At 39.5% G+C, this 14,141-nt stretch overlaps 1 protein-coding gene across 5 annotated transcripts in view; it reads left to right on the forward strand.

Moving 5' to 3' along the window:
- The window catches only part of FGF13 (fibroblast growth factor 13), a 296,379-nt gene that overhangs the window by 99,623 nt on the left and 182,615 nt on the right, over positions 1-14,141 (forward strand). The window lies entirely within an intron of this gene.

Here is a 14,141-nt window from a genome sequence, read left to right on the forward strand (position 1 = left end):
GCAAAAACCGTTCTGGGTTCTTGCCCAGAAGATTTGGTTGACATTTGAGACAATGTCAACCAAACCTTTCGGGCAACAACCCAGAATGTTATTCACCTTATTTAGTTAATTATGAGGTACAACTACCATGAAGGCTTAGGGGCAAGGGAAATATGTGCCCCCCCCAATCCAGTTTGGCAAATGTAAATTGAGTGAAGATCTAGTATCTAGTTTAATTACAATGGTTGAAAAAAAAAGTTTTAGCCTCTATATAGCATTTTATTCATGTGCAAGCCTTACAAGTCCAAAGAATTTTATGGTCATGTTACATTTTTAGGTTTTTGAGTTTTCAATAGTTGAATACACCTCCAGAGAGCCCCGATGCCATTCTGGAAATAGCATGTTAATTAAAGAGTGGAGGATATTGTAGCATTTATCAGTATAATGTAAAGCAGTTCAGTTCCTGAGACCTCGTGTCTAATTATAGTTCCCTTTCAAACTCTCGGTAGGAGCACTTTATACCTAAAGCGGTCATCCATGACAGACTTAAAAAAAAAAAATCTCATTTTATTACAAACCAGCAGTTTAATTATTCTATGAGCTAAATCCCTAAACTTTATTACAACAAATATTGTTAATATATAGACTAAAATCTAGGTACAATACAAAAACTTAAAGGAGAAGTCCAGCGAAATATTTTTATAATTTATTATTTTTTATTTTTATTAAAATTAAAATTCTCCTTTAAAAGATGGGAGTGTTGGTTGGGAGGTGAAGGGGGTGAAAGAAAAATTCCACCGTTGCTCTGACCCTCGGGATGTATCAATCATGAGACCTTGATGTTGAACTTGAATACCCAGTATCTGCATACATGGAGGGTGAGGCTGCCTCTCAGTTATGTTGGTGAATAGAATAGGACACCGAGGGCACAATTGTTATGGCTGTGTCCTGCTATTTAACTGCATGTTTCATTGACACTAAGTATTTGAGTTGAGTGTTTGAATCTCAGGACATTTGTCACCCTAAAGAAACATGACAGCACGTGTCACACTTGGTTTACAAGACATATGAAACATGAAACCACTTTGATGCTCCACTGCCATGTGTAACGGGTGTAGTATTGTTGAGTTACTGATTGGATGATAGATATGTTTATTAGTACAATAAAGGCTCTTTCTATGTTTCACACCGACTCTGTTATGGCGGAGAATATTCCTCCTCATTATGATTTTTCTTTGTATATTTAGGAGTGTTTCTAGAGCTCTGAAAAATGTAGTATACTGTAAAAATGATCATTTGTCTCCATGATAAAATATTCTATATCAGGATTCTCGCCATTTATGAAACTGGAAGTCCTGTTTCCTTCGCTCGAATATTGCATAAGTGATACTTCTGTATTCAAGTATTAGCCTGCTAATGTCTAATACAGAGATGGATTATCTTTCTTAGGGCCCTATTACACGGGATGATTATTGTGCAGAAAGTCGTTATATCATTCAAAATTAAACTATAATCGTTCTGTGTAATGGTGCGTGTACACAGACAGATTTATCTGACAGATTTTTTAAGCTAAAGCCAGGAATGAATTAGAAAAGAGGAGAAATCTAAGTGTTTTCTTTATGACCTATTCTTTGTTTATAGTCTGTTCCTGGTTTTTGCTTAAAAAATCTGTCAGATAAATCTGTCTGTGTAAATCTGTCTGTTCACACTACGTATATTTCAGTCAGTATTGTGGTCCTCATATTGCAACCAAAACCAGGAGTGAATTAAAAACACAGAAAGGATCTGTTCACACAATGTTGAAATTAAGTGGATGGCCACCATATAACAGTAAATAACGGCCATTATTTCAATATAACAGTACAATAACAGCAAATATTTGCCATTAAATGGCGGCCATCCACTCAATTTCAACATTGTGTGAACAGATCCTTTCTGTGTTTTTAATCCATTCCTGGTTTTGGTTGCAATATGAGGACCACAATACTAACTGAAATATACGTAGTGTGAACGCAGCCTAATGCTGAGTTTACACGAAGCGATAATTCGCCCAATCGATCGTTTAACGATTTTGAAGCAACGATTTGGTTTTTATAATGGTAATTGGTTATAATTGGTTTTTAGTGTTTAGACGAATAGATCGTTAGAAAAACCGTAAGAAAATTCGTAAGAAAAATCGTTATTGCGATCGTTTTTAAGATCGCTTAAGCCCATCTTTTACATAGGGTGAATCTTTGAAAGACTGTTTACACAAAGCGATCTGCGAATTTTTAGCAAACGATGAACAATGATTTGTGAACATGTTGAAAGATCAAAATGAACAATTTTTCGTTCGTCGCTTGATCGTTTGCTGTGTTTACACGGAACGATTATCGCTCAAATGCGATCGTTATAGCGATAAACGATAATTGTTCTGTGTAAACCCAGCATAATAGCAGACAATGATCGAAAAATCGTTCATGTGTCATTGATTGTTGATTTACATCGGACCCTTAAATCATCGTTAATCATTTGCTAATCGTTCGCTGTAATTCCACATGCATTTGCTGTAGTTCCAAAATTGCTCACTAATCGATCAGTGTAATTCCAAATTGTTCCTTCTCTTGCTGGGATCATATGGAGTAAATAATTTCACATCTGGTTTACTGAAACATATGAAATATATGATTATTGTTACTGGTTTCTTAATACAGAAACTATTTAGTATTTATTAAATAGAAGATGTCTCAAGAAGAGAAGTCCTTCTCTTATTTAAAGGGGTTATTCGGCAGCAAAAAATGTTTTGGTATGTTGCTGCCCAATTATAAAACATAACAAATATCTTATGCTTTCCTCTTCTTCTCTCTCTGTGTCCTCCTGCAGCACCCCTGGTGTCCCCAGGTGACTGCAGCGCTACAATTTCTGAGACAAATTTGTCTCAGTAGTAGTAGTAGTAGTTTCTCAGCCAATAACTGGCCACAGCGCTTTCCCGTCTCTTTCCTGCCATGTTGTGTTTGTCTTAGAAGTGGCGTCTGTTGTCTGCTGAGAACACAGGAGACGCCGAAGGAGGACTCATGGGGAGCAGACAGGTAAAATGTTTGTTATGTTTTGTAATAAGGCAATAACATTTTTTGTGGTGCTAGATAACCCCGTTAGGGTACGTTCACACTTACCGGAGCCGCAGCTGCTTTTCTGCCGCGGATCCGCAGCAGATTTCATTTAAATAACTGAACACAGCATCAAATCTGCACCATCAAATCTGCTACAGATCTGCTGCAGATCTGCTGCGGATCCTGTAGGTGTGAACGCACCCTTAAAGTCAACATGTTTGCCACAGATTGAGTAGTTTTTTTAACCCTGGTGGATACAGTATGTTACACATAGTGGCCACAAAGTAATTGTAACTTATTGGCTATAAAATACATGGACGGGCCAGGTTATACAAAACAAGAACTTTTAGCAACTCTTTGGCCTAGTTTGTGGAGCAGTAAAAAAACAAAAACAAAAATAAAACTAAGGCCAAAAGAGTGTGATCCATAAACGAACCATGACATTTTGAACCCACTGGGTCTTCATCTGGATGCTGTTGGACTTTCTTCATCTCCTATGTAACGTTTGGTCAGGATTGGATAACTAACACTCTAGTGTGCATCCTTACCTCCACTTGCCAATTTCTGGACCTAGTTCCACTGTGCTACTGGACCCCATTCTGTTGTTACGTCTCTGAGACATGTCAATCTTTAAACATTGAAAGCCTATGTTATGCACTTACCTCCAGAGGGGTGCTGTGCTCAGAAGTATACTCCTTCTTAACCCTTATTTAAATCTATCATGCTTAGAATGCTAGTATCCTCATGCCTTACATTTCTTCACCCGTTCCCAGCTTGCACCTAATAAAGACCCACTTAGTGGTTGCAATTTCTGTGTCGTGTAATGCCTTTGTTTATAATGTTCCTTGTTGACCTTCAAGTAAAGGTCAGGACATAAAGCGCATATCATATGCAGTTGGAATGCTGGTGGGCATGGCACGTGTATTCCGACCAGGCTCAGCTGTTATCATGTAAGTGGGCTGTGAATTTTTATTTCTGACTAAAAACTATTAATATCACATTACTTGGGTCAAGTGCCCCCGGCTGGGTTGCCTAGGAATGGCTGCTATGTTAAGTGTCTCTCTGAAGCTGTGTTAGTCAATGTAATGTATATATCATAGACAATGAAAGACTCGATGATGATCTGTCAGCTCTCCTGACATGACAATCTTAATAAATACTTGTATTCTCCATGAAATAAAATATTTTCCTCCTACCAGGGAGTGTCACAGTTTACAGACCACTGCCAATAATATTTCCTTACATATCCGAATGGAGAACGTTGAAAGACCTCCAAGATCATAGGGAAACTTCACTTTTTTCCTCTTCATGTAATGTGCTAGGAAAAGCTCCCAACTTATACGTAAAAAGGAGGCACCCACAGACTAATATGGGATCCAATTAATAGATACCTTGAAGTGGTTTCACGATGTCTCTATTAAATAGATGTTATCGTTAGGCATCCATCAGATGAATGACCAATGGGTCGAAATGACTTAATCTATAACACATACGTCATAACAGGCTGATAAAAAAGCTTAAAAGAAATCTACAAAAAGGATGCCAGTATCAACCATAGGTATCTGATAAATCATTATTATTATTATTATTATTATTATTATTATTATTATTATTAATAATAATAATTTATTTTTAGGCTAGGTTAATTTAAAGTAAAAAGAAAACTTTTTGGTATTTTACAAAAGTAGGTGGTAAATGATAAGCATATTTATTACATAGATAGTCATAAGCAATGAGCTGTTTTACCAGCTTGAAGACATCCTCTGGGCTCCTGGCTTCCAGTTTTATCATGACACCACTTCTTTTTTATGTCAACTTTGCTCGGCGTACCCCATTAAGGATCCCATTGGAGTAGCATAGTCTTACATTGATCACAAGAATTCTGCTGGAATTTGTGTGATTGCCTTGCAACTTTTTGTTTGTTGGAGTGAAGACATTGTATTATGAACTCTCTCCCCACCATAGAGCTCTAGCCTATAGGAAATCAAATCAAAGAAACAAATAAAATAGTCTTTCACAATTTTATGCTCCATTACATACAATGATGCAGTCTTATTTTAGGATCAGCATTCCAACCCAGCATATATCGACCACTTCTATACATATGTAATAATGTCCGTGCTTGCTCTCGGGCTTATGGAACTCTGTTGATTCAGGAAGTCATTAGTTTTACTGTTATGCCCGATGACATATTACAAATTAGGTTGGTTCTACTTGAATCATTGATTTAGGTTAAGTGAATGAAATGTCATATTAACATTAGTTTAGAAATAGGAGCTATTTTAAGGTGTAATCTGCTTTTCAGTCTAATAAAATTTCAACTCAGATATGATGTTGAATGATGAATGACATATTAGAAACTATTTTGGGCTATATTCACAGTAAAATATAATAACTAACAATAAAGTAATATAAAAACTAATAATGAGCGACATCAAAATCTATGGGAAAATGCACACATTGTAAAAACTTTTTTTTTTTTTTTTTTTTAAAGGCTTCTTTTCCCTAAACTTTAATGTGGCACATTATTGCAAATGAAAATAGCTGTATGTTTTCCTCATTTTACAGTCATATTTTGCTTTAATTTTAATAGGCATGAACATAGCCTTAAATTGGATCTCCAAAAAGAAAATGAATACAATTCGACAGTCACAGAAGAGACTGTTCCTAGCTTTGGGGTTCTCCCAAGTTCCACAGAATATGAACTAACTAGCTGATGGGCTGGGTTCCCTGGGCCCACCACCAATTGTGAGAATAGAGCATTATTGTTACTGAAAGAATGGAGTGGCTCCTTGCATGCCCTGCCAGTGCACCACTCATTGGCTAGGTTCAAACTACAGGATTTTTTTCCCATCATTACCGAAGACTGTCAAAAACACATCCAATATTTGCTAATGATGGACTTCTATAATGACCATGACAGCCATCACCAATGACCACCAAAAAATCCTGTTGTGTGGTCTTATTATATTGAGTTATTTTCCATTCTCTAAAATATGAATTCGGATCTTGGGACAACCCCTTTAAGAAATAAATCAGTATGTCATCTATGAAAGTAAATAAAATGTAAGATAATAAAATATCTTATCCATTAACTAACAATTAACTGGCCTTCAAATACATGCTCACCATAACAGGCTAAAAAGCTACAGCATTTTCCTGTGTATAACACTACTGTTTAACCCAGGAAAATCTTCTGAAAAGTCAGGGGTCATCTTATACGCTGGGTGTTGAACAGGTATTGAAAAACTTCAAAACCAGACTGGAACATCTGTGGTCGCCGCATACAGTGGAGGGAGCTCAAAAACAGCTGCATCCCCAACGTATAAAGCAACTGTATGAAGGGCAGAGCAAGCTGCAGGCATCTGGGGTATGGAAACAAGTGATACGGTAGAGTGGCGCTGTGCCCAGAAAAACACACCTCTTTCACCCATATGGCCGCCCTTGTATCCTACCGGTATTACTGCACCTGCCTTTCAGATCTCGCTGCTGTCTGATGCATTTTTTTTAATTAATTTTTATTAGTTGTGCGTTGGAAGAGAGGTAGTCTTATATGGCGAGTATATCCAAATCTATATTTTAACTGGAAAAGTTGGGAGTCATCTTAGATGCCCAGTCGTCCTATACACCAGAAAATATGGTATATGTAAAAGGCAAACAACTTATATACGCAACATTTACAAAGTTATGCATAAAGTACACATTCTTTATTTAAAAAAAAAATGAAAAATGAGCTACGTCTCTGCAATAAATTGTAGAATATGAAGGTATCACATTATCATAGAGACATGTTACCCCGAGGGTACTATAGAGTTTATTATAGATAAGAACCATACCTTTTTCTTATGATGATCCATGACTGGTTCCTCAGGCGATTCTTCAGTACATTTGGCTGAACCTCTGGCATTTCCACCATAAATGGTGACCTTGTTTTAATCTTCTCCATGATCAGGTTAATATCTGGTTCTCTTCTGCCACGGAAGCATATAATAAGAATATAGGGTAATGCCTACCACTACTATCCATTATCATGCCAAAAGTGATTTCTTTTGGAATAACACTACTCCTAGTTGACAACTCCAATGCTAACATAACAATTTTTGTCTTCATGACTGAGTTGTTTTCGGCATCTAAGCAAGAAGCTTCAACCAGAAGATCCGTGTAACCATGACTACTTCTAATTTATGTTAAACCTATAAAAGCCACTGTAAAAAGGCATATTCCATGATTTGTTGTGATGACCAGTTTGGAGAGTAAAAAAAAGAAGTGGCAAGTTTGCTTTTTAGATTTATCAACAAGCTGACGTTCCCTGCTGCCTCATTAATTTCAGGGAAAAGATGAAACAAGCGCAGCAGACTGTTAAGAGACATGGATTCTGATGATGTGCAGTGACAGCATGTATGCAGAGGGAGGGAGGATACGTTACGTCCATATCTAGCGTAACATGCACTGGAACTTTAAGAGATCAGGAACCATGAGTAATCCTTAGTGGGTTTATATCCGTTTTCATCTGTCAAGTGCATTTTTTTTTCTGAAAGTGGAAGAGTGGCTGGCTGCACCAGTCTACTTATTTTCTTTGGTTAGTGGGGCGAAAATTTTTTAGTTTTACAGGCTTTAAGTATTAAAGAGTATTTATCATTAAAAATAACTTTTGACCTGTCATCAGACCAGGGTTTGGATCACATGGCTGCTGTGCGCTCTCTCCCCAGCTATATCTCCTGATCACAGCAGGTCTCAGCAGTAAGACCTGCTGTGATTGATAACTTTTGACATGCCTGATGATATATAGGGTTTGCAAGCCAGGGGGTCCTCAATCCTAATATCGTGGGACAATATAACAGGATACCAGTAGTCCAACAGCATCCAATTAGTTCAAAGAATACTCTGTACTTGACTCCACAATAAAGATTTGAAGATTGCACTGGAAGCACTGGAACTGAAAGCTATTAGACTACTTGCATAATATCATGTCTGATGACCTGATACTGTACAAGTATTTTGAATGACAGGTGCCCTTTAAAAGTATATCTTATACTAACGTTCAGCCGAAGTATAAACTGTATTAGAGGCCTCTTGACCCTTCACCGGAAAATGATGCTGATGGAGGGAAAGGTCAGGTGTAGTGGATTTTTGCCACCCAAAGCTTTTGTTCTTGGAGGAATAATCCAGTGCCAAAGCAGTCTTAAAGACCCTTAAAATGTTACTGTGACCTAAAAAAAAGTTTAGATGCTTCGGGCTTTCGGTGCTTAAACTCCCACTGATGGTCAGATAATCCCAAGTTCCTGTTACTTGCTACATTATAAGTCTTTGGAGTCCATCTCCTGCAAGGTCGAGCAGATCAAGCAGTGAACCTCAGAGTAAAGTGCAGTCAAATAATTTTCACAGCTAAATATCTAGTTATCAGAATTAAAAACCCAAGCTATCAAAACTTTTTTCATGTCTGTGTTTGTCCGAGAGCATCACTGCATGATGGTGAATATTATCCCTGAAAAGGCTAATGTAACCAAGTATTTGTATAATCTTTGTAAAAAGTGCATGCCTGTTTAGGATACAAGTTATTCATGGCTCACAGTGTATAGCTGTTATCTGAAAATACATCTGTACTTAACAATGATTTGCAGCCAGAGGGGAACCAGTGTTGGAAAATGATCTTTCCTTCTTCAGATAGACCTAGTCTATGACGTACCCATAGACATTACATTACCAGTGGGAATCATTTGGGGATGAACATAAAAGTTCTAATCAAAAGAAATAGAAAAAAACACAACTGCTCCTTAAAATGAATTTCTGAGAGCAACTTAATCAGCATATCTCTTTTCCCCCCGGAGCTTTACTTCAAACTTTAAAATCGCTCTTATGGGGGATGAAACACTGATTAATTTGATTAAACAGATACTGTTTGTTCATCTTCTGAGTATGTGGATTGAGTCCTGTGTAAACATGACACTGTTATAGAGAATGAAAACACACAGTTAGTCCCAATCTAGAAATCAAAGAGCTGACTGTCGTACACCTAATCAGACATCCTATCACCTATAATAGATATAAGGATATATATTATAATAATCTGCTTTACTGCTGGTGCACTGATAACCTCCGACCTCTGCAAGGAGCACTGCATATTTTCCTTTCCTACTTGATTGCCAGCTGGAGAACAGAGGTCAGGGGTTATCAGTGCAGTGAAGCAGAGATCTGTCTTCTGCTTATTAACCCTTTTTTGTGTTGCAGCATGTAAGTAAACACTTGGTCACTTACACACTGCAGTACATAAGGGGTTAAGCAGAAGGACACACCTCTTACCTTCTCCCCCAGGCCCCCCTCCTGCAGGGACCCCATAGCAACTGCCTACCCTGCCTCTATGGTAGCTACGCCACTGGCTGATCGTTGTCTTTCAAGATGCTGAAAAGTCAACGATCTAGATAGCAACAATATGCTGCTGTCGATCTGTGCAAAAGGAGTGGTGGCAGCAGACAGCCACTGACCTCTATGGGCTGTAGGCAGTATTCTACCCCCCCTTCCCCGGCAGCTCCCCGCTTGCTGTCGGCACGCGTAAAAGTGCTGGCAGCAAGCAGGGAACAAAGGGAAAGCGAGCACTGACCTCACAGGTTGGTGCTCCCTTGCTCCTCTGAATCACCCTATAATCACCCTAGAGTAATAGAGCCTTATGGAAAGGGTCTCTGTTTTCTAAGTGGAAGCCCCGTACAGTCAGATATAGAGACAGATGTGCCTGATAAGTAAATTAAAGTAAAGTAAGGACATAGACTGTCAACATTGTCATTTCTGCTCAGGTTTACAGTCCATCCACAGGTAAGCAGTAGTGACTACCCCCTAAAAGTCCATAGATTTATTGCATACACTTTAAATAGGGCAGTCTCCACTGCTCAGTTGTCAATGGGGTGAGAATCTGAGCACTTTCCCTGTTCACAATTGTAATGCACAGACTAGCAGCCATGACTATCTCTTCCTACTAGTTAGCCACATATCAGAGTCTTTCAGCATCTCTATAGCGCCAACTAATTCTGAAGCACTTTACATAGCTTTGCCAATTTTGTCCCTGCCCCCATTAAGGATCACAATCTAAATTCACCTATCTGTTTGTTTTCGGAGGAAACTGATGCAAACATGGGGGGAACATACAACTCCTTGCAGATGTTGTCCTTGGTAGGAATTGAACCTAGTACCCTAGCGCTTCAGGACTACAACTGAGCCTTTGTGCTCCCCATTTAAGCCACTGTGCTGCACAATGATACGCAATGATGACTACCCCATTGAAAGTCCCTATTTATATATCTGGCAGGGAAACTAACAAAATCATGAGAGTAGGCACATGCAATGATGATTTCCTCATCTCATTCATGAGAATTGTATTGAAACAAAAGCCAACAACAGTGGTGGGTATACCCCAACAAAAAATATCAGTCTCTCAATAACTTGTCATGAGTCCTTCACCATCCATTACAGCTTGACAACAACGTCTCATGCTGATCACAAGTTGATTTATTGTCTGTTTAGGCATGGCATCCCACTCTTCTTGAGGGCAGCTTTTGGGTCATTGAGGTTGTGGGGTATGGAGTTACGAATCTCTACATGGCGACTCTATGGGTTTTCTGTGGAATGGGATGATGTGTTGTTCATGCAGAGGCACAACGACTGGATTAAAGGGGTACTCTGGGCAAATTACATAATTTAACACTGCACTTACAAGTTATATAACATTGCCATTTACACTCAGTAGGACAGCTGTAATGTTACCCGTTTTTCAAAGAATCAAAGTCCCACAGGAAGTTCTGTAGTTCAGGAAAAAGGAAACACATCACGTCTCAATGCTGTTTCACAGGTGCCATATTGAGATGTGATGTATTTCCTCTCTGTCACAGGGAAACCCACCCCTCAACACATCCTCTGCCCGCCCTACTCCTCCTCTGCCCGCCCTACTCCTCCTCTGCCCGCCCCACTCCTCCTCTGCCTGCCCCTCAACATATCCTCTACCCGCCCCACTCCTCCTCTGCCTGCCCAGTTTTACAATACATACTATATTATCTGTCGATTATCTGTCGGGCTCCCTCCTCTGCACAATCTCAGTCTCCTCTGCTTCTCAGTCATCCTGGAGATCGGCAGCTGCTTGCAGCATCAGATGTCACAGATCTAATAGGAGGCATTTGGCACCCTTTCAATGCCAGATGCCTGCTAGGAGATCACTGGTGTCTGATGCTACAGGATTCTCCACCAGAATGACTGAGAAGCAGAGGAGACCTCGGACACCAGATTCAGCTATAACTCATAGTCCAGCAGCTGACAGCAAGCAGCAACATCTTTCTGGAGCTGAAAGGGTTTGTTTCAATGCTCCCTGGAAGATCCTGGCTGAGTTTAAGCTCCTGAAAGATGTTGCTGCTTGCTGTCAGCTGCTGGACTATGTGTTATAGTATATATTAAAAGTAGACAATGGTGGCTGCAGTTTTTATTCACTGGACACCCAAATAAGGGGGCTGGGTTGTCAGTATTTACCATTACTATTACTGCTTGTGTAGTGGACTAAGCTGTGCAGTGGAAGGGGAAATGATGAAGGAAGGCGGGGAATAAAGGAGCTAGAGATGGGGGGCGGGCTGTGGCCATGTTTGTGAGTGGGAGGAGGAGGTGGGAGGTATACAGAGGCAGGCCAGGGAAACAAGGCATTGTGGGGACTGTAGGAATATGCAGCACACAGGCACTGGTCCAAACAGGAAGCTGGAGATGTAATCAGCAGCAACAGAGAACAGTGCAGGAGGCAGCTAGAGCAGCCAGAGTGGGGAGAAATGTGACAGAGAGGAAGCCAGTAACCATCCCCCAGTGTGTGAGGAGTTTAGATTTTACAGGGGGTGCCTGGAGTACTCCTTTAATGATGTCATTCAAGCAGTATGGGCATGTCACTGTACCTTTCACAAAGTGTAGGGGTCCTATAACACTGACTATGGCCCGATCATTTTAGTAAACGATCTGCTAGATCGGCACTCGTTTACTGGACCTATTGAGCGGCTCGATAATCGGGCAATAAGGGCTTCATGGACATTATTATTGATGTCCATGCAGCCCTTGTCCAAACACCTAATACCTTACCTCTCCCCACTCCTGGTCTTCTTTCCTGTGCTCCTCAGTTCCCCGGACGCGGCGACTGCCGCGTCTGTGTGGCCTGTTAGCTGACAGGACGCTCAGTCACTCACAGGCCTGCGGGGACTTGCGGAGCACAGATCTGGAGCAGGGAGAGGTAAGGTATCAGGTATTTGGTCCAAACCTAAACCAACGATCAGCCGATGATCATTTAATTGGCTGATCATTGTCTCTATTACACAGAGCGATAATCAGCCGAATCAGCCCTATTCGGCTGATCATAGGTCAGTGTAATAGGGAGCTAGGTCAGTTCTGTATGTACTAGACACACCTGCCCCCACTGTAACACCACCACCAAGCACCATAGAACAAGCTCCTTGTTAGAGAAATGTCACTCGCAAGCCAAATATCGCTAACGTTTTGTGAGTAGTGTATAGATTTTCACAACTAGAATGCTTTTCAATTGTTACATCCTATTCCAAACATGAAGTCTTTGTCAAATAGACTGCATTGGCAACCTGACAATTTTGGAATTTGCCCAAAGTGCCGCTATCAATAGGCTAATTGTTGTTCCAGAATCCTTTTTTCCCCTCTATAAATGACTGCTCCATCTCAGTCAGGCGTTCATTCAGACTTGTACTTAATTAAACTGCCGTAAACTAAAGCAGCCCTAAAAGTGAAGTTCTTGGTGAATTATTGATAATGCTCATTATTATGCTAAATCCAGCTCTTGTCAAATGAATAGGCCAACAGCAATTAACTGCTGAGAAATGTTTTGAGAATAAAATATGGTGAAAAAAACTAAAAAGGTCATATGAAAATAATATATATATATTTTTTTTTAGAAACCCTATTCCAATGACATTGCTGTAACCTAAAAATGTGGTTCTCTCTCTCCATATTTCACAAACCTGTTGTCAGGGCCCTGGTGGACAGAAAGACACAAGACAAGTGGCTCTAAGGCTAGCACCCCACACACACTGTCTCTACCTACTTGCAGAACAGGTCCTAAGTGACCGTCCATAACTGGGCGACAGGTTCTGCTCTAAAAAAAAAAATAAAACAGACAAAAAACAGACAGGACACAGGATAGGTCAAATAGTCCAAAGCTAAAGCATGATGGAATTGTAGTTTTGTAATAGTTAGAGGACCACAAATTTGATACCCCTGTTCTAAAATAATAAGAAAAAAGTTAAAAAAGTATCAAACATAAAATTATATAATTTTAGCTGTAGTTTAAGAAACAAAAAATCAGGTTTTGTTTAAACTCTTTTCACTTCATAGAATTAATGGCATGATTATGCAAAGCAGCGTATAGCCGTAAATATTTTTCAAATTCATAAGCTAAATTAATTCCTAACAAATTACTTATCAATCTTCATACAAATTAGGCAGATTGCGTCAGGCATAGTAATGAGTACATACAACCGGTGGGTGTTGTACCATTGTGTACACAAAATCCCTCTTTGCCGTGCAATTTCTTTTCATTTGGTTGGGCCATAGATGATTGGTACAATCATTTCAAAGGTCGTTTGGGCAGTTAACATTAAGTTAATCCCCTGGAGACGTTTAATAACAGCTAATAATATTCAAACGAGCAAAATAAAATCTACAATAAAGCGTCCTTCCGAATGGCTGTCAATTAGCAGCGGCAGAGACAATAGGCGTCTAGTAACGAGTAAAATGTGTTCTTGGCGGGACTCAGCTCTGCAGATGAGGAACTAAGTATAAAATTATATATACAGCGTGCACCTGAAATGATCCCATCCCCGAGATGAGCACTGATAAAAACTCTGCAAAAATCTTTAGATTTGACATCTAAATTTATTTATATATTATTATTTTTTTAATAATATATTGATTCTTTTTAAAGATGGATAAGTGTTCTGTATACTGTGGCGCTCTTTGAGGCTGCCATCAATAACTGGTAAATACGCCCATAGTCGATACACTGGTATGGATTGACAAGGTCACACCTCAGAGCCTTTT

The sequence above is a fragment of the Dendropsophus ebraccatus genome, chromosome 10, assembly GCF_027789765.1.
Source record: "Dendropsophus ebraccatus isolate aDenEbr1 chromosome 10, aDenEbr1.pat, whole genome shotgun sequence".
In the NCBI taxonomy this organism is placed as follows: domain Eukaryota; kingdom Metazoa; phylum Chordata; class Amphibia; order Anura; family Hylidae; genus Dendropsophus; species Dendropsophus ebraccatus.